The sequence below is a fragment of the Peromyscus eremicus genome, chromosome 3 (genome assembly GCF_949786415.1).
Source record: "Peromyscus eremicus chromosome 3, PerEre_H2_v1, whole genome shotgun sequence".
Classification (NCBI taxonomy): Eukaryota; Metazoa; Chordata; class Mammalia; order Rodentia; family Cricetidae; genus Peromyscus; species Peromyscus eremicus.
The window spans coordinates 132,078,627-132,100,398 of NC_081418.1; the positions used below are offsets into that span (position 1 = coordinate 132,078,627).

Here is a 21,772-nt window from a genome sequence, read left to right on the forward strand (position 1 = left end):
TTATTTATTGAGGCAGAGTCTCACTATGTAACCCTAGCTGGCCTGGTACTCCCCATGTAGTGGGGATCCACCTGCCTCTGCCTCCTGAGAGCTGGGATTAAAGGCAGTCACCACCCCAACAGCTCACTTAATTTGTTATTTTTAATTAATTATGTGTGGATGGATATGTCTACCTGTGGGTATGTGCATATAAATGCAGGTGACAGAGGTGACAGGTCACCTGGAGCCAGAGTTATAAACTGTTGTTAGCCACCTGATGTGGGTGCTGGGAACTAGACTCAAGTCCTCTGGAAGAGCACCCAGTGCTCCAGCTCAACACCCCCTCTCCACCCCAAACAGCCCTGGCTGTCCTGGAACTCACTCTGTGGACCAGACCAGCCTCAAACTCGCAGAGATCCTTCTGTCTCTGCTGGAATTAAAGGCATGTACCACCACCCCCTGGCCTAGCTCAAAATTTTGATTAATTCTTTTGTTTTGCAGAGCTGGAGAAGGAGCCAATGGCCTCAAATGCGCTAGGCTAGTGCACTTCACTAGATTGTGCATCCCAGCTCAGTCCTGCTATACAATTTTTAGTGTACAATTAAATGTATTTTAGTATACCCAGAGTTGTAAAAACAGCACCACAATGAATTTTAGAACATTTTAATCACTACTAAAAGAACCCTCTTAATAATAGTGGGTCCCCCTTTACCCAGACCTCCCCTAACTTCCCATCACAGGCAGTCTCTGATCTTTCTGTTGCTGCAGATCTGCATATTCTGCTGCTGGTGACCTCTTGAAAAACTGGTCAACCTCTTTGAGTATCAACTTTGTCTTATGTGAAACTAACTGTAACGAGCCCCTTTCTCTGCAGGGCAGAGAGAATCAGTCTAATTGGTTCTCACTCCTTTTCCTTGGGGCATTAAAATACTGAAGTTTTTGTTTGTTTTGGATTTGTGGATTGGGTTTTGTTTGTTTGTTTGTTTTCAAGACAGGGCTTCTCTGTATATCCCTGGCTGTGTTGGAACTCACCCTATTGTAGACCAGGTTGGCCTAAACATCCTGAGTGCTGGGATTAAAGGTGTGCACCACTAAACCTGGCTGTATTTGTGTTGTTTTAACAACATCCATGTTGAAGCCAAGCCCATCTTCAAACTATAATTTCTTTTCTTTTTAATGATTTACTTTTTCTGTGCATTGTTTTGCCTCCATGTATGTCTGTTGCTGTGGAATAATCCTCTTGTACACTGTGAAGATTTGTCACTCGAATTGGTTTAATAAATGCTGATTGGCCAGTAGCCAGGCAGGAAGTACAGATGGGGTGACCCAACTAAGAATGCTGGGAAGAAGAAGAGCAGAGTCAGGAGTTGCCAGCCAGATGCAGAGGGAGCAAGATGAGAATGTTGTACTGAGAAAAGGTACCAAGCCACGTGGCTAAACATTGATAAGAATTATGGATTAATTTTAGAGTAAGAGCTAGTTAGTAATTAGCCTAAGCTACCGGCCAAGCATTTATAATTAATATAAGCCTCTATGTGGTAATTTGGGAAGTGGCTGCTGGGTATTTGGGAGTTGCTGGCAGGACAGAAACTTCTGACTACATATAGCACCCAAACTTTTGGCAAGAATTTCCACATAAAGCTCGAAAAAGCTTTAAAAAGCTTTGAAAAGGATTCTAAACACATAAAAACAAAGTCAAACTCAGCTTCTTGGTAACCACTTTTTATTGGGTAGGCTCTGTTCACTAGCAGCAAGCAGAAGCACAGCTCCTTTAAGAGATGGCTTCCCTTTAATCCCAGCACTCAGGAGGCAGAACCAGGCAGATCTCTGTGAGTTCGAGGCCACCCTGGTCTCCAAAGCAAGTTCTAGGAAAGGCACAAAGCTACACAGAGAAATCCTGTCTCTAAAAAAAAAAAAAAAAAAAGAGAGAGAGAGAGAGAGACAGCTTCCTGACTCAGTGTTAGAGACAAAAATGGGAGGCTCTTTTAAGAGGCCCTGATACCAAACACTTAAATGGAGTTTATGAGCAGCAGGTGGCATGCTATTTGATGGTGGCATGGACCTAGAAACTCCCCAGAGTTGGAGCGATACATGTGGCTTCTGCCAGTACCTCCACCGTGAAGCTAGACTCTCAGGAAGCCAAGGAATGGGCTGGAGCCAGCTGATTTGGTCCTAGTCACACTGCTTGCTTAGCAGTTTAAAAACTCATGCGATCAGAAAAAGATAGAGATATACAGATTAAGAAAAAAACAAAAACAAAACAAAAAGCCAAACCTCTAAATGGTTTACAATGTGTTTAAAATTATACATAGACTTTGGAGAGTAAAGAGAAGGTATAGGCAGTCATAAAAAAGAAACATATAGTCTTAGAATAATAAAGTCCTTAAAAAGGGAGTAAAGTAACATATATATATATATATATAAAAGGCCAGGTAAAGATGGGAAATACACAGAGTCTACATATGTATGTTACTGTGTTGTCTTTGAATTGTTCGACAGCTAAGGAAGGAGCGACAGCTGCTAAGAGACATTTGATTATAAATGTTGCTGGATTAATCCAACCTATATATTTTGAAAATGCCTTGACTTCAAAATTAAGCCAAAAGATATGTTTATCAAAGATATCTTTGGAGAAGAGGTTATGCTTTTGTTTCCATGGGAAATGAGAGGCTGTGGATTCATTCTGGGTTAAGAAGAATAAACTTTGGTTGAGAAAGGCCCCCTGAAAAATACCTTATGGCAATGAATGGCCCAGATGATCCAAGGTTTCAGAGTACCTCTATTGAAGTTTCATCTAAATTCTGCATCCAGAACAGCTTCAAGGCTGCTGGCTGAGATGATCCAGCCTCACAGACTACTCCAGCCAACACTTAACCATTATCCTGAATTTTCTCTTCGTCCTCTAAAGATTACCAGTGCCCCCAATCAACAGGAAGTTGTCTAGAGAACTACACTCACATTCCCCCCAAAAAATTATGGATATTTGTCATTGGTTAGGGGGCGTTGGTTACAAGTTGTTATATAGATAATGGTCAGGAAAAACGCTAAACAAAGGAGATCAGATTCAGGGATCTTGTTCTGAAAAGAAAATGGAGGATATAGAAATGATAGGATAAAAGGGTAGATTATTGAATCTACTTTAATCCAAAACACAACTATTAATCTTACATATTTTACATTAGTATGGATTTTGGTTTTTGATACAAATTTAAAGTTGATTTTGTTATACTGCATGTATATTTTTACTCCTGTTTAGGGTATTGTGTTTATGCAGCTCATTTAAAATGTAATGTATAATTAAGAAATACAGATTGAGAGTCATCTATAATAGCAAACTTATAGTTGTGTTAGGTATGTCTTCAAGGTCATACAGATATATAGTTCAGATCTTGCATGAATAAATGAACAAATAAATAGCACATAAATGAACTTGGAGAAAGAGGAACCTTCAGAATGACCGGAGTCCTCATAGGGCTAGCAGACAGGAAAGGAAATAATACATTTTTCTCTTGCTTTTATTCTCTTGCTTTGAGACAGGGTTGAGGGTAGCCTAGGCTAGTTTTAGACTTGCTTTGTAGGCAAGGCTGACTTTGAACTTCTGATTCCCCCAGCTTCTACCTCCCCTGTGTTGGCACCTTTCCAGTGATAAGATTATAAGGACTGTGTCCAGTTTTACGGGGTGCAGGAGATCAAACCCCCTGGATACCAGTGATTTCCTGGACAGACTTCTTCTCTATCACTACTCCTTTTAAATTTTATTTATTTATTTATTCATTCATCTATTTATTTACTTATTGGTATTTGAAACAGAATTTCTCTGTGTAACAGTCCTGGCTGTTCTAGAACTCGCTTTGTAGACCAGGCTGGCCTCTGCCTCCCGAGTGCTGGGATGAAAGGCCTGTGCCACCACCGCCCGGCTTATTTATTTGTTTGTATAGGTGTTTTGCTTGCGTGTATGTCTGTACATCACTTGCCTACCTGGTGCCCACAGAGGACAGAAAAGGGCTCCTGGAAATGGAGTCACAGAGAGTTGTGAAGCTGCTATTTGGGTGCTGGGGTTGAAACCTGGTCCTCTGGAAGAGCAGCCAGTGCTCTTAATTGCTGAGCCATCTCTCCAGCCCTATTTTTTAAAAATTACATTTGGAGTGCATACTCTACTACTGCTCTGTCTCCCTGGAGGACAACTTTGTGGAAGTTGGTCAGTTCTCTCCTTCCAGGATGTGGGTCCCAGGAATCAAACTCAAGTAATCAGCCTCCATGAAAAGCATGAGCCATCTCTGTTTGTTGTTGTTTCCATATTTTTATTAATTCTTTGAAAATTTCATACGATGTGCTTCGAACATTTTCAGGCCCTTTAACTTTCCCCCTTACAACCTTTCCAAATCTCCCATTCTTTCTCACCCAACTTTGAGATTGCTTCTTTTTTTCTTCTTTTTCTGTCAAGTTTAGTTTGAGTTGCCCAGCTAGTCTTGGGATTGGGGCCTGCTCTGGTGTGAGATCAGCCCACCAGGGGCCACATCGTTGAAGAAAGCCGACTCTCAGCAGCTATATAATGGTAGTAGCTCCTCAGCTAGTAGTGGGATTGCCTGCCCACCTTCTACCCTCTATGCTGGAACTTTGTCGGGCTGGAGATTGTACATGTCTTGTGCATGCTCACAATCATTGTGAGTTCACGTGCATGTACCGTGTTCTGTCTGGAAAACACTGTTTCCCTGAAGTTTTCCACCATCTCTGGTTTTCATAGTCTTTCTGCCCCTTCTTGGGGTGATATGAATGTCTGATTTATGGATGAGCATGGTCTTTGAGGGGGGTCCTAGTGGACTCTCATCTGCTGCACAGAACTTTTCTCATGGGTTTGGTTTTGTTTGAGACAGGGTCTCCTGTATTCCTTGGAATTCTCATAGCTTTGGAATTTGATATGTAGCTGAAGATGTCCTTGAACTTCTGATCCTCCTGTCTCCATCTCTTGAGTGCTGGGATTACAGACCTGCACCAACATGCTCAGTTTAGGCTTTTTTCTGTAAGTTCCTTAGTTGGGCCAGTGAACCCCTGGATATAAAGAGAATAGGATGGGAGACCTGGAGATGCAAAGTCTACATCCTTGCTTTTCCACAGAAAAGAGCAAGAAATGCTTAGCAGGGCTTGTGGGGTGAACTCAATGGCAAGACATGGGTGTAGTATGTTCCATCCCCAGAACTACCCAAGACAGAAAACACTAGGCAGTTGTGCAGGCCTTTCTCATTCACTTAGCCAATGGGCTTCAGCTATAGCTCTCTTAGAGGAGCAATGGTGATTTTTCACTCATTTAGTCTGTAGAACAATCACTGATGGCCCTACCAGTACCTTCCTGTAATGACTCTGTAACTACAAAGGCCTAGGAAGGATTGCCACCAGGAAATGCTACTCTGTGCCCTCTGTTCTGGGGGCTGAGATATATACAGATACTCTGCCTTGATGAAAAAAATTGGTGATACTGTTTTATTTTATTTATTTTTAGGTGTGTAAGTTTTTGCCTGCTTGTACATATGTGAACCATGAGGACAGAATAAGGCTTAGGATCTCCTGGAACTGGACTTAGAGGCCATTGTGAGATGTAGTGCTGGGAATCAAACCTATGTTCTCCACAGGAGCAGCAAATGTTCTTAATCACTGAGCTCTCTCTCTAGCCCCATCAATATATTTTTACAGTTCACCATCCAACTTTTACCTGGAGAGATTGGTTGCAAAATTAGGTTTCAAATGTGTCCATGGGATATGTTCTACAGGGCAGGGATGAGTGGGCAGTGTTTCTCAATTGTTGAGTGCTAGCCTGGCATGCTCAAAGTTCTGGGTTCCATCACCAGCACTTGAGGGGAGAACCAAATGGACAAAATGGCATCCAAAACAGATACTTTCAGAGTTCCTAACTTTAGTAGCAAGGAGGAAGTTTGCAAATTTCTGTTTTCCAAAATTAATTAAAAGATTTGATAATTCCATGCCAGGTGGTGGTGGTGCATGCCTTTAATCCCAGCACTCGGGAGGCAGAAGCAAGCAAATCTCTGACTTCAAGGCCAGTCTGGGCTACAGAGCAAATTCCAGGAGAGCCACTGAGCTGCACTCAGAAACCCTGTCTCAAAAAAATATAAAAATAAAAAATAAAACAACAACAAAACATTTGATACTCCTACTGTTCACCTACAGTGAGAGGCCATCGGATCAGAAACTCTTTAGTTCAGTCATATTTGCGAATGCTGTCATTATGATTCAGAAGGACAACTAAAACATCTCCCAATCTGTCTACATTTATCAGACATGTCTTTATCTTGTTTAATCTAAATTTCACACCTCAGTAATAACAGTTATCACCCCATGATTTTCTGTTTTCAGCAGCACATCTCTTCTCCCTACATTTCCTGTTTCTTTTAGATTTTCAACTATTGAAAGGCAAGAGCCTCAAGGCTCTGTTTTGGTTGCTGAGTGAGGCAGGAGACCACAGGTAAGGCTTGGTTGACCTTTCAAAAGAAAAGGGTCTGGTGGAGCTGGAGCTCAGCGGCAGGCTCAGTCTTTGTGTTTGTTTTTAGCACGCCCAAGGCCCAGTGTTGGGCCAAAACTAATACTAATACTGCTGCTAATAGATAGAGCAAGGCATGGTGGAGCACACCTATAATGCTAGCACCAGGTGATAGACACAGGAAGGTCAAGAGGTCAAAGTTATCTTCAGCTGCCTAGTGAGTCAAAGGCCAGGCTGGCCGGCCTACATGAGACTGTTTCAAATAAAGACAGGAAAAGCTGGGCATGGTGGTGTGCACCTTTAATCCCCTGGACTCTGGAGGCAGGGGCAGACAGATCTCTGAGTTCCAGGCTAGCCTGGTCTACAGAGCAAGTTCCAGGACATCGAAGGCTAGAGAGAAATCCTATCATGGATTACCCCTCTCCCCCCTCCCCCCCCCTACCGCAAGAAAGACAGGAAAAGACAAACAAGAGAAACATTGCCGGGCCTGGTAATCATGCTTGTAATTCCAGCACTTGGGAGGCAGGGGCCTGGGCTGAATGAGAGCCTGCTTTAAAAAGAAAAACAATAAATAGACAAATGAATTTTTTATTGTTAGGTTTAAAAATAATGAAATTTAAGCTGTGTATGTAGTAATGATGATGATAAAATAAACATAAAGGAATTTGGGGCTTTATAGATAGATGGCTTAGCAGTTAAGAGCACTTGTTGCTCTTGCAGAGGCCACAGGCTCAGCGTCCAGCACCCACGTAACAGCTACCAACCAACTATAATTCCAGCTCCAGGGAATCTGATTCCCTCTTTTGGCCTCTGTGGACACAAGGCATGCACATAATACACATACATACATGTGGTTAAACACACATACCCATAAAATAAAAATAATTAAATCTTTAAAAAAATTAATTGGGGATGAAGACATGGCTCAGCAATTAAAAACATGCATTACTCTTTCAGAGGATCGGAGTTCCAGTCCCAGCACCTTTGTTGGGTGGCTGACAACCACCTGTAATTCAAACCCTAGGGCAGTGGTTCTCAATGCTGTGACCCTTTAACACAGCTCCTCGTGTTGTCGTGGCCCCCAACCATAAAATTATTTTCATTGCTGCTTCCTAACTGTAATTTTGCTACTGTTAGGAATTGTAATGTAAACATCTGATATGTGGGAATCTGATATGTGACCCTCGTGAAAGGGTTGTTAGACCCCAAAGGGGTCGAGACCCACAGGTCAAGAACCACTGCTCTAGGGGGTCTGACACCCCTGCTGTCTGAGGATACATGCCAAACCAACACAGATCCATGCACAAGCACATATGCATAATTTTAAAAGTAAATATTTAAGCCGGGAGTGGTGGCATATGCCTTTGATCCCAGCACTTGAGAGGCAAAAGCAGGTGGATCTCTGAGTTTGAGGCCAGCCTGGTTTATAGAAGTGAACGCTAGGACAGCCAGGGCTACACAGAGACACCTTGTCTCAAAAAATAAATTAAATAAACATTTAGAAAAAATGAAATATTAACTTTTTTTTTTGGTTTTTCGAGACAGGGTTTCTCTGTGTAGCTTTGCGCCTTTCCTGGAACTCACTTGGTAGCCCAGGCCGGCCTCGAACTCACAGAGATCCGCCTGGCTCTGCCTTCCAAGTGCTGGGATTAAAGGCGTGCACCACCACCGCCCGGCCCGAAATATTAACTATTTTTATATAATCTGAAGAGAAACTATTTACCTAGCATGCACAAGGTCCTGGGTTCAAACCCTACCATTGAAAAAACAATGATCTCATTTGTTTCACATTATAATTGTTCCTCGTGTGCTTTTTGTTTCAATGATAAAACATTGACCAAAATGAATTGTGGGGAGGGAAGATTTATTTGCTCTACAGGTTACTGAGGGACTCCAAATGGGTGGGCTGGGTCTTCCCACATCTATCATTGATCAAGAAAACGGCCCCAGCTAGGCATAGCTTTTAATCTCAGCACTGGAGAGGCAGAGGCAGGAGAATCTCTGTGAGTCTGAGGCCAGCCTGGTCTACATAGAGAGTTCAAGGCCAGTCAGAGTTACATAGAGGAACCCTGTCTTAAAAAAGAAAGAAAGAAAGACCCATAGGCTTGCCCACAGGCCAGTCTGGTGGAAGAAATCCCTCAGTTAAGGTTGTTTCTTTCCAGGCAACTACAGTTTGTGACAGGTTGAGAAAAACAAACCAGTACAAATTGTGGAGGTAAACAAATTGGGAGTGAATAGCGGTGGTATTTAATTACCGAGAAACTGCAATATAACATCTAAGCCCACATTTAGTGCTAAACCTATAATTAGAACCCATTTTCTCTCCCTCTTTCTCCTTTTTTTTTTCTTGATATAGGGTCTCAAGCAGCCAAGGCCTTGAGTTTACTATACAGCAGAGGTGACCCTGAGTTTCCCATCCTCTTACCTCCACCACCAGGTTTTACAAGGAGATGCTGGTGCATTTGGCCTGTGAGGGGAGGGGGAGCAGGAGGAGGAGCTGCCTTTTTTTTGTTTGAGACAGGGTTTCTCTGTGTAGTCCTGGCTGTCCTGGATCTCGCTCTGTAGACCAGGCTGGCCTCAAACTCACAGATTGCCTGCCTCTGCCTCCTGAGTTCTGGGATTAAAGGTGTGTGCCACCACCACCCAGCTCCCTAGGCTGGTCTTAAATTTGTGTAGCTATCACTCTAAGGTTAAAATTTGTTTTCCGGATTATTGATGTTGAATTCAGTGAAAACATACACACCTTTTTTTTTTTTTTCCTTTTAAATAGGGTCTTGTCAGGCAATGGTGGTGCACGCCTTTAATCCCAGCACTCCAGGGCAGAGGCAAGTGGATCTCTGTGAGTTTGAGCCTAGCCGGGTCTATAGAGCAAGTTCCAGGAAAGCCAGGGCTACACAGAGAAACCCTGTCTTGAAAAATAAAATAAAATAAAATAAAATAGAGTCTTATGTAGCCAAGGCTAGTCTTGAATTCCTGATCCTCCAGCCTATACCTCCCAAGTACTGGGTATACTGGCATGTGCCAACATTCCTGGTTTAAGTTGTTATTTGTTTGATTTTTCAGTTTTATTTTTGTGTGTGTATGTGGGCCATGCAGGACTTCACTGTGTAGGCTTGCCTGGCCTGGAGCTTGCTATATAAACAGAATTTTCTGCCTAAATGTGGGACATTTTTCAGTGTTGAATGAAATGAATCAGAAACAACTTGAGCCTGGCTAAGGAGTTTCAGGCCAGAGGTATATGACCCTGGACACTTCCTCAACCAAAGTAATGTGACTTTCAAACTGGCCTCAAATGTATAAGACATGCCTGCCTCTGTTCCCCAAATGCTGAGATTAAAGGCATACACCACCACGGTCATCTTTTTTTTTTTTTTGTAAATATTTGTTTCTTTGTATTTTGTATGTGTACACGTGTCCTTGGGGGAGTGTCCTTGCACCCTGTGTGTATAAGTTGACAGCATGCCTGGCTTTACCATGGGTGCTGGGTATCAAACTAAGGTCCTCATATCTGAGTGGCAAGCACTTTACCAGTTGAACTCTGTCTCCAGTCTATACTTTTTGCTCTTTTTTTCCTTTTGTTTCTTTGAGACATGTTTCTCTGTATAGTTCTGGCTGTCCTGGAACTCTCTGTAGACCAGGCTGGTCACAAACTCACCGAGATCTGTCTGCCTCTGCCTCCCTAGTGTTGAGATCAAAGGTGTAGACCACCACTGCCCAGCTTCTGGCCCATGTTTGAAAGCTCTGAATAGTCAAGTGGATTTCTCACCAATTCAGACTCATCTCTGGGCCTGGAGAGATGGCTCAGTGCTTAAGAGTGCTTCTGCTCTACCAAGGAACCAGAGCACAGTTCTCAACCTGTGGGTAACGGCCCTTCCACAGGAGTCTCCTAACACTATCGTTAAACACCGATGTTTACATTATGATTCATAATAGTAGCAAACTTAATTATCAAGTAGTAATGAAAATAATGTTATAGTTGGGGTCACGACAACATGAGGAACTATATTAAAGGGCTGCAGCATTAGGAAGGTTGGGAACCAGTGGATTAGCGAGATGGCTTAGTGGTCCCAGTGCCCACACTATGTGGCTCCTAACTGCATGGCTCCACAGGCACCCCCACACATGTCAGACACTCTTACAAACATGTATGTTTTATATATAGCTACAAAAATAAATCTTTTTTTTCTTAATCCTTCTTTCTCAAGCCAGCCTCCTCCTCTAAACATTCCAGTTCCCTCCAGTCTTCTGAACTCACCCCAGAAGGAGCATTTAGACTAGACCTACTTTTCCTTCCTTCCTTCACTTTTTGTTTTTTTAGATAGGCTCTACCATGGAAGCTGAACTGTCCTGGAACTTGAGATCCCCTGCCTTAACCGCACAATTGCCTTGAGTAGAGTCGTGTACCACTGAGTCCCATTTCTGCAGTGATGGGGACTGAACTGAGGGCCCTGTTCATGTTGAGAAAGCACTGTACCACTCGAACTACATCCCCAACACTGGACTAGATTATTTCTTACATCATTATAACTTTAGGACTATACATACTACAGACCCTAGAGTGTACTCGGAGTTCACACTACACTACTAACTCTACTGTTTTATCAATTTAATTAGAAACTTCTCTAGGCCAGAGGCAGAATTTTCTACCTAAATGTACATTTCAGTCCTGAATGAAATGCATCAGAAGCAACTTGGGCCTGGTTAAGGAGTTTGAGGCCAAATGTATACGACCCTGGACACTTCGTCAACCAAAGTAATGTGACCTTTACACTGAGTAGGGCTGATCTGAGGCCAAAGGAATGACACAGGGAGCTAAAATCATTAAAAGGAAAGTTGAAGAAATTAGGAATCGCAGCTCCTTTGAGAAGAGATTAAGGAGAGAACTCATTAAGATTCACCAGCTTCTGAATGGCACTGGGAATTGAGATGCTACAAAGCTATTTGACCTGGTGTCAAGAACAAGGGGAGATGTCCCAATGAGATAGGCTCGGGCGGGCGGGCGGGAGACCCCAGGAATTCAGAGAGGAATTTTGGAGCGGAGAAGCAGTCCAGGACAGTAGAGGGCTGCCTTTCAGACGGAGTTTGTGGAAGAGAATGTAGCAGGCAACAGCATCGGATGAGGATTCCAGTTTATTCTTCTTCGGTGCTGAGTATGGGGTGTAGGGCTTCCTGCTTGCACCCCAGCCTTCCTGATGAGGACTTCAGTTTTGAATCAAAGAGGGGCACATGGAAGAAAGGCCGTCCTCAACAACCTTTGACTCTCACTCGTCAAGAACTAACTCAGCAACCTTTAAAATGATCTGTCACTGCATAAGGTATTCAAACAGTGTTTGGGGCAGTGGGAGCACCCTTGTCTAACATGACCGAGGCTCTGGTTCCAGCCCTAGGAGCATCAAAACAAAAGAAAGGACAGTTGACTGTCAGATATGGCCCACTGTGGGCCAAGTATGGTGGCACATGCCTTTAATCCCGGCACTCGGGAGGCTACGAGGCAGGCAGATCTCTATGAGTTTGAGGCCAGCCTGGTCTACAAAGTGAATTCCTGGACAGCCAGAGCTACATAGTGAGACTCTGTCTCAAAAAAAGAAAAGAAAAAAGTTCTTGGGGCTGGAGAGATGGCTCAGTGGTTAAGAAGAGCACTGACTGCTCTTCCAGGGGACATGGGTTCAATTCCCAGTACATGGAAATTCACACCTGTCTGTAACTCCAGTTCCAGGGCTTCTGACACTCTCACACAAACATACATGCAGGCAAAACACCAATGAACATAAAAAAAAAATAAATTATATATTTAAAAAAAAAAAAAGGTATAGCCCACTCTGGCCCAGGCTGTTTGAAGCCTGAGCCCAGAAAGCAGGAATGACTCCAATGTGGAGCAGCTGACTGTGTACAGAAGACCATAAGAACCAGGAGCTGCCGGGCAGTGGTGGCGCACGCCTTTAATCCCAGCACTCGGGAGGCAGAGCCAGGCAGATCTTTGCGAGTTCGAGGCCAGCCTGGGCTACAGAGTACCAGGACAGGCTCCAAAGCTACACAGAGAAACCCTGTCTCAAAAAACAAAAACAAAAAAAAACAAACAAACAAAAAAAAAGAACCAGGAGCCTTTGTCGTTCAGGTCAGGAGGACTTTTGTTCTGTTTTGTTTAAAGAATTTTTAGCATTTAATGAACCTTCCTATGTGACTTGAAGCAGGCAGGACACCTGGGCCTCCCACCAGCCCCTGTGACCTTCTCAGGGCTTCTGCTGAAGGGTTTAGCCTTCTTTTTCTTTTCTTTTTTTGTTTTGTTTTGGTTTGGTTTTTTGAGACAGGGTTTCTCTGTGTAGCCCTGGCTGTCCTGAAGCTCTCTTTGTAGACCAGGCTGGCCTCAAACTCGGAGATCCCACTGTCTCTACCTCTTGAGTGTTGGATTAAAGGTGTGTGTCACCATCATCCTGAGAGTTTGGCCTTCTTTTTTTTTTTTTTTTTTTTTTGGTTTTTCGAGACAAGGTTTCTCTGTGTAGCTTTGTGCCTTTCCTGGAACTCACTTGGTAGCCCAGGCTGGCCTCGAACTCACAGAGATCCGCCTGGCTCTGCCTCCCGAGTGCTGGGATTAAAGGCGTGTGCCACCACCGCCCGGCTGAGTTTGGCCTTCTTAATGACAGGCTGCTTGTGCACTTTTCCTGGCCCCAGAACTCTGTAGATCCTGGGTTGCACCACACGGAAGATGGGAAGATGCCACTTGTTTGTGGCAGCAGTTACTGTATCTGGTCACCGACCAATGTCCACAGCTTATCAAGGTTGACAGGCAGAAGCTCTGGTGCCTCTTCATGTGGTAATCCCTCACACCAGCTCTCCAGCTAACCTGGGTGATATTTGTGGGAACGGACACTGTGGTGAGGCACACCACAGCATTACCACAAGCCCTACTCCCCACCCACCCCCATCTCCTGGGTACCTTGGGTGCTTGCCAATGAGGCCTCGGTAGCTCATGTGGTCCCGAAGTTCCCAGGTTTTCTTCAAGTGTGGACAGCATGGTAGCAGCTGAGAGGAAAGAGCACAAACTTCCAGCCTTAAGGCCAAAGCACAGCGGCTCCTGTCACCTTGGTCTCAGTCAGTCTTGCGGGAATTAGTCATGGGAAGCATGCTGAGGCTTACAAATGCCATGACTCATGGGAATTAAATGCCGTGATCTAGTATATGTGTGTGTGTGTGTGTGTGTGTGTGTGTGTATAGTTGTGTGGGTCTGAGGGCCTTGAGTGTGCCACAACATATGTGCAGAGGTCAGAGGACAACTTGCAGGAGTCCATTTCTCCCCCTTCCCATGTGGGCTCTGGGGAACGGAACTCAGGTCATCAGGCTAAGTAGTAAGTGCTTTGACCTGCTGGGCTACATATCTGGCTCTCTCCACTTCACCTTTAATTAATATTTTTACATTTATTCACTGTGTATGTGAGGGTGGTGGCGGTGTGACACAGTACCTATGGAAGATAATTGGGGAGTCAGTTCCCTCCTTTCACCAGCACTTTCTGGGCATCGAACCCGGGTCAGGAGGTGTGGCAGGTTCTTTGACCCGTTCAGCCGTCCGTCTTCCACCTCACTTTTTTTTAGGAAAACTCTCTTTGGACCTGGGGCTTGCTGTCTCAAATAGACCAACTGAACAGAAAGCCCCGAGAATCACTGCCTCTACTCCCCAGTGCTGGGGTTACAGGTATGTGCCGTTGTACCTGGTATTTACCTGGCTGCTAGGGATCTGAACTCAAGGACTTAAGCTTGTACAGCAAGCCCGTTACCTCTGAGCCATCTCCTCAGACCACACAGAAGCTCTAGAGTGACTGTGGCTACTTAGAGACAGGGTCTTATGTGGTCCTGGCTGGCCTGGAACTTACTATGCAGACCAGTCTGGCCTAGAACTCACAGTGATCCACCTGCCTCTGTCTTCCTAATGCTGGCCAGATGCCCTTTTATTTTTATTATCCTCGGTGCTGGAGGTTGAACCCAGGGCTGTTGGAGGAGATCTGTTTGTGAAAAATCCACCAACACAGGGCCTCACACATGCTACACAAGTGCTCTACCACTGAGCTACACTGCTAGACCCCCCACCCTCCCCCCAAAAACCTTCCCACTACTTTCAAAATAATTTTTTGTTGACGCTGTTAACTTCTTTCCCAGACAGTGGCCTATCCATCTTTTTAAAATTCCCCACAATTGATCTGTTTTCAAAATTGCTTCACAGAGTATTCAGAACTGATGGATTTGCTAAGATGGCAGTTAAGGATAGTGTGAGTGTGACAGGTCCCATGGCTGCTGGGAAGGAGGTTGGACAGAAGGTACAAGGTTGTGAAAGGAGACACAAGGACAGCATTGGTAGCACTGGTGACATGTGGCTGGGAAATTTTCTTGTCCTTTTATGACTTACCTTTTGTTCATTTACTGCTCTTTTGTGCACCATATCCCAAGGCAATGCTGTGGCCTTCAACAGAATTTTGAACCACAGACCTATGCAATTTTGTTAATTAACTTGATGCCACATGAAATGAAGAGGTAAATTGTGAAGCAATAAAAGAGAAAAAGCAGGGTCAGAGACAATAATCTCAAAAAATATAGCCCCAAAGTTGAACAGAGGTCAAGGATATAGCTCAGTTGGTAGAGTGATTGCTTAACATGCACAAAGCCCTGGGTTCAGATCCCAGCACCACATAAAAACTGACTCGTGCTCATGCTAGGAAATAAAAGCAGGAGGGTTACAAATTCCAGGCTAGCCTCGGCTATACAGTGAGCTAGAGGCCAACCTTGATTAAATGAGACCTAGGCTTAAACAACAACAAAAACAATGGAAACCAAGCTTGTTGGCACTTGCCTGTAATTCCAGCAGGCAGGAGGTAGAGACAGGAGGATCAGAAGTTCATTTCAGCCTTAGCTAGATAGCAAGCTGGAGACCACTCCAGTGTATACCCTGTGTGAAGCACTGCCCCCCAATACCACATCCAATCAACCAACGAACCAAAAAAATCCCAAAATAAAAGTTCAAGGCCATGTTTAGCTACATAGAGTCTCTGTCTGAAAAAAAAAAAGGAATATGCTACCCAGGGCTGGGTAGATAAAGGTGTTCTTTTGCCATGTGGATGACCCAAGTTCAATTCCCAGAAATCACATGGTGGAAGGAGAGAACTGACTTCTACACATTGTCCTCTGCCTCCGTCCATATGCATGCCCACACATGTTCACACACATGCACACTTACACATATAATAAATAAATGTAAAAAAAATCAAAGGGGTGTACTTAGAGCTGGGGTACAGATGAGGAAATAGGAGTAGCTCATGGGTAGATCAGTTGACTTGCCCGGTTTTGACGATGCTCTTGAGCTTCCTTTCCTCTTCCATTTTGGAGACGGGATCTCAGGTAAGCCCAGCAGGCCTGGGATTTTCTGTATAGCTGATGGTGATTCTGAACTCTTGATCCTCCTGCCTTCACTTCCTAAAGGCTGGGATTACAGTGGTAGACACTGACTTCCAGCTAAAGAAGGAAAAACATTTTTTTTTCTGAGACAGGATTTCACTATGTATCCCTAGCTGGCCCCGAGTTCCTCATGTCACTAGGCTGGCCTTGAAATCATAGAGATCCACCTGTTGTGTAAGTTTCTCCGAGATTGAGCCATTCTCCCCGGTAGGGAAGTTCCTTAAGCAGGAAGGTAAACAACTCAAAAAAGCTTCAAAAGTTCCTAAAACTAACCAGACTCACTAGGCCCTCCCTGCCAGAGTAAGCAATCAATTCCGAGAGTCTCTCTCAAGAAGAGCCAAACTGAGCTGGGCTTTAAAGACTCTTGGACAAACCAAACCACAAAGAAAACTCTTGAGACCAGCTCTTTGGGAGAAACAACCCAGCCAAGCTGCTGGAGGAGGTTTAGACCAACTGAGTCACGTGAAGGGACACTGTCCAGCCTGTTGAGTGGCCTGCAGGCCGTGCAGTGGGCTCCAGGTTCCCAGCTTTGTGAGCTGTCACCATGCTGGGGTGGCTTTGGTGATGCCGCTGTCTTTGAGTCAGTTCTGCTCGTGTAAGTGACCCCAATAAAACCCATTGGTTCACCAAGGTGGACTTTGGTCTGGTGTGGACTCCCTGTCTGGGGTAAGTAGACACTTGTATTGCATCTCCCCTGGAAAAGTTTTGGCACACACCACCACCCACATCCATCTCCTAGGTGCTGGAATTAAAAGCATGCACTACCAAGGTCAGCCCAAAAAGGAAAATTTAATTATAAAAATTAATTGTTATTAGTGAGGTTTTTTTTTTTTTTTTTTTTTTAGACAGGGTTTGTGTAGCCTCATCTGTCCAGGAACTCACTCTGTAGACCAGGCTGGCCTCAAACTCAGAGTTCCACCTGCCTCTGCCTCCAAAGTGCTGGGGTTAAAGGTGTGTGCCACTGCCCAGCTTTTTTTTTTTTTTTTGTAGTGTTGATGTAATCAACCAGGGCCTGGTAGGTAAGTGTTGTACCATTGGACCACATCCTTAAACCTAGGGTTTTTTTTTTTTTTTTTTTTTTTTTTTTTTTTTTTTTTTTTTTTTTGCTTTGAGACAGTATCTCATTATATAGCCCTGGCTGGCCTGCAGCTATGTAGACTAGGCTACCCTCAAAGTCAGAGATCTGCCTGCCTCTACCTCCCAAGTACTGGGATTGATGTCATGTGCCACCATGTCCAGCAAACCTTGGTTTTTATATCTTGGTCTTTAATATTGAATATAAGCTGATAGAGCAGCATCCAGGCAGCATATGGCTAAAGGACACCAGAGCTGGGAGAGATGTGCAAAGTTTTCTGAGAAAGGTCTATGACCAATATTGTTGTGAATGAGTGGGTCCCATGACTGAGAGCAGAAAGGCAGTGGAAGGCGGCAGGCAGGCTCCCACGCTCAGGCTTTCTCAGTTTCTTGTGGTATACGCCATCATGGACATCATCATTATATAACTGGTGAATATCAGGGAACATTTCCTCGAAAAGTCTACTTGAGAAGAAAAGATGACTCCAATAACTGCAAAATCAGCAAAAGAAAAACAAGAGCTTGGTAAGTGAATCATAGGATGCGAAATCTCTTGTGTAAGAGTAGGTAAATTAGGGTGTTTCAGAAATGTTACATCAAGGAAGCTCTTTGAACACTTCTCGCTTAGAAGTCAAGTTGTAAGTAGTCTTTCCAGGCGATTGAAAGGCATGATCAAAAGAGGAGCCAAGGTGATCGATCTTGCAGTTGACTGAACCTGTTTGGCAGGGGGAGGGGGATCCCTGGTGGGATAGGGTGGAGGTGCTAGTGACAGAAAAGGCTAGAAAGGCAAGTTAAAGCCAAAGTTTGGTAGGCTTACTTCTTCAATAAGCATCTACTAGAGTTGGAACAGTCTCTCAATGATCAAAAGACAGTCATTGTTTTTTGTTTTCTTTTTGTATTGTGGATATGTGTGGTGTATATATGATATGTATTATCATGGGTGCATGCCAAAACTTATGTGTGGAGATCAGAAGACAAGGTTTTTGGAGACAATGTTTCTCTGTGTAACACTCTTGGCTGTCCTGGAACTCTATTTGTAGACCAGGCTGGCCTTGAACTCACAAAGATCCGCTTGCCTCTGCCTCCCAAATGCTCGGATTAAAGGTGTGCATTACCATACCTGGCTTGATTTAAAAAAAAAAAGTTAATGTTCGTGATGGCCCATGCCTTTAATCTCAGTACTAGAGAGGCAGAGGTAGGAGGATCTCTGTGAGTTTGAGGCCAGCCTGGTCTACAGAGCGAGTTCCAAGACAGCCAGGGCCGTTACAGAGAGAAACCCTGTCTGAGAACAATCAAACCAAGAAACAAAACAAAATTGTTTGTGTATGTGTGTGCCTGAGTGTGTGTGCACCACATGCAGGCAGAAGACCTTGGAGGTCAGAAGAGGCACTGGGCCTGGAGTTTTAGGTTGTTGTGGGCCACCACATGGGTGATGGGAATCCTGAACCCAGGTCCTCTGCAAGAGCAGCAGTAAGCACTGCTGAGCCATCTCTCCAGTCCCTAATTTTTTGGAGATTGAGTCTCATTATGTAGTTCAGTGTGGCCTAAAATAGGCAATTCCTGTGACTCTGCCTTCCAAGTACCGGAAGTACAGGTATATGCCGTAACAGCAAGCAGGAATTTAAAGTGAGTCGGGGACCATTAGTTAAAGTCCTCTTTGATTAGTACAAGAAGGAGGAGGATTTCTTCTTGGGAAGAAAATATCCTGATCACAAACTTAATTTACTTTCTTTTATGGGGAGTGATTTAATAATGATATTTTAATATAGGCTTAAGCATGAGGGTTGAGAGACATTTCAAAGTAACACACTGAAGTGGTTGGATGTGGGCTTCTTAAGAGTCACAGAGGACCTGGGTTCAATCCCCAACACCCATGTGGCAGCTCACAATCACCTGTTAACTCAAGTTCCAGGGGATCCAAGGCCCTCTTCTGATCTTACCTAGCTCCTGCTCTTATGCAGTGCACACACACCCCACTCCCATAAACATAAACAAATATATACTTAAATTTAGATTTATTTTATGTGTATGAGTGTTTTGCCTGCATGTATCTAAGAGCACCATGTTCATGCTTGGTACCCATGGAGGTGAGAAGAGAGGGGTAGTTTCCCTGGGACTGAAGTTGTAGACAATTGTGAGGCACCATGTGAGTGCTGGGAATTGAACTCAGATGCTCTGCAAGAGCAGCCAGTGCTCTTAACCAATGAGCCATCTCTCCAGCATCCTATTTATATAAAGGTAGGTTGTCTGGCCAGGTGGTGGTGCATGGTGCATACTTTTTTTTTTTTCTTCTTGGGCCTCGATCAGAAGGACTTGGGCCCCCCCACGAGCGGCGCCGGGGAGTGGGTCTTCTGTACGCCACATTTCCCACGCCACGCGGTGTGGTGCATACTTTTAATCCCAGCACTTGGGAGCCACAGGCCGGTAAATCTTGGTCAGTTTGAGGCCATGGTGAGTTTAAGGATTGCTGGGAATACATAGAGAGCTCCTTAAAAAAAGACTAGCAGGGAAGGGTGCGGTGGTGGTGGGTGATACATAGAGAGATGGTTTATTGGTTAGGAGCATTGGCTGCTCTTCCAGAGGACCCAGGTTTGATTCCCAACACCTACACAGTGGATCACAACCATCTGTAATGCCAGTTCTAGGAACCCAACACCTTTTATTTGCCTCCAGGAGAACCAAGCACACACATGATACATAGAAATATGGAGGCAAAATACCCATACACATAGAATAACTTTTAAAAGTTAGGCTGGCATACCACTCTTGGGCATATACCCAAGGAATGCTCAATCATACCACAAAGATACATGCTCAACTATGTTCATAGCAGCACTATTTGTAATAGCCAGGAAACAACCTAGATGCCCCTCAACTGAAGAATGGATTAAGAAAATGTGGTACATATACACAATGGAGTACTACTCAGCAGAGAAAAACAATGACAGCATGAAATTTGCAGGCAAATGGATGGAACTAGAAAATATCATCCTGAGTGAGGTAACCCAAACCCAGAAGGACAAACATGGTATGTTCTCACTCATAAGTGGATTCTAGATATAAAGCAAAGAACAATCAGACTGCCACCCACAGAACCAGGGAGGCTATATATTTAGAAGGGGGGACCCTAGGATGACTGTGGCTTATAATAAGTTTTGGTTTTACTCAATTACTGGGCAAGCCTCAGTGAAACATTTCACAGTTAGGATAAAAATTTATACTGTATCAAGCTGATAATAGAAAAATAAATTTAAAAAAAGTGAAAAAAAAGTTAGGTTGGGTTTGGTGCCCCATGTTTTTTAGTACTTTAGAGGTAGAGGAAAGTAGATCTCTGTGAGTTTGAGGCCAGCCAGGGCTTCATAGTGAGATTTTATCTCAAAATTTAAAAACTGTTTTTAAAAAGTAGTTTCCCAAATTATTTTCAGGAATTTCTGTGAATCCCAATGATGGTTGACATTATATCTTATTTTTCAATGAGAAGTAATGTAATTTTTTTTTTCTTTTTCTTTTTTTTTTTAAGCCTACAGCACCCGGTATTCCCAGGTGGTCTCCCATCCAAGTACTAACCAGGCCCGACCCTGCTTAGCTTCCGAGATCAGACGAGATCGGGCGCGTTCAGGGTGGTATATTTTTACATAATTAGTCAGCAAAACTGGGGGATTGTTTAGTGTTTAAAATTTTGTATTACATTTATGTGTGTGTGTGCATGTGCATTCATGTGTACATGTTTGTCTGTACGCCATAGGTCCATGTGTGATCTGAGGACAACTTGTAGGAGTTGGTTCTCTCATTCCATCACGTGGGGTGACAGAGATTGAACTCAGGTCATCAGTCTTGGTGGCAAGTGCCTTTACTCACTAAGCTACCTTGCTGGCCCATTGTTTTGTTTTTGAGACAGGGTCTCACTGTTTAGAACAGGCTGGTCTTTGATTCATATAGCTCAGGGTAGCCTCGAACTTGTGATCTTTTGGCTTCATTCTCCTGAGTGCTGAGATTACACGCATGCAGCCGCCACAGCACAATAGATTTGAAAACATTATGTGTGCCACAGTACGCTTGTCTAGGTCATAGGACAACTTGCAGGAGTCAGTTCTTTCCTTCTAGCATGTGATTCCAGGTGATGGAACCCAGGTCATCAGCACCTTTATTCCTTGAGCCATCCTGTGGTCCCCCCCTTTTTTGTTTTTTTTCCAGACAGGGTTTCTCTGTGTAGCTTTGGAGCCTGTCCTGGAACTCACTCTGTAGACCAGGCTGGCCTCGAACTCAGAGATCCACCTGTCTCTGCCTCATGAGTGCTGGGATTAAAGTCGTGCACCACCACCGTCTGCCTCTTGTGGCCGTATTTTGGTTTTGATACAGATCTCATGTGGTCCAGGCTAGCCTTGAATTTGTTTTGTGTAGTAGAGGCTGGACTTAAACTTATCATTCTTGTACCTCTACTTCCCAAGTGCCGAGATTAAAGGCAGGTTCCACGATTTGTTTTCTACGTATGTGGGTGTGCATGTGTGCCAGAGCACACTCGTGGTGTGGTGCTTGGTTTTCTTTCCACCATGTGGGTTCAGGGGCTCAAATTCAGGTTGTCAGGCCCAATTTCCCATTTAATGGAAAATGCTCAGGGAGAAGAGGTTATGTAAATCAAAGTTGTAGAGACTATGAAAGAATTATTTCCAGGTACCATCAGGGTCATGAGGTTAGAGGCCCTGGCTCATGAGTAGAAAAGAGACATGGTGTAAGGAAGATGCAAACCCTAGTGATCAGAGAGATCACTATGGTCTATGCTGGGACAAATCA

The 21,772-nt window shown here is 44.0% G+C and overlaps 1 pseudogene; it reads right to left on the reverse strand.

The window, feature by feature from the left end:
• Positions 1-20,499: 20,499 nt before the first annotated feature.
• LOC131907593 (5S ribosomal RNA) lies at positions 20,500-20,618 on the reverse strand (annotated as a pseudogene).
• Positions 20,619-21,772: the final 1,154 nt, after the last annotated feature.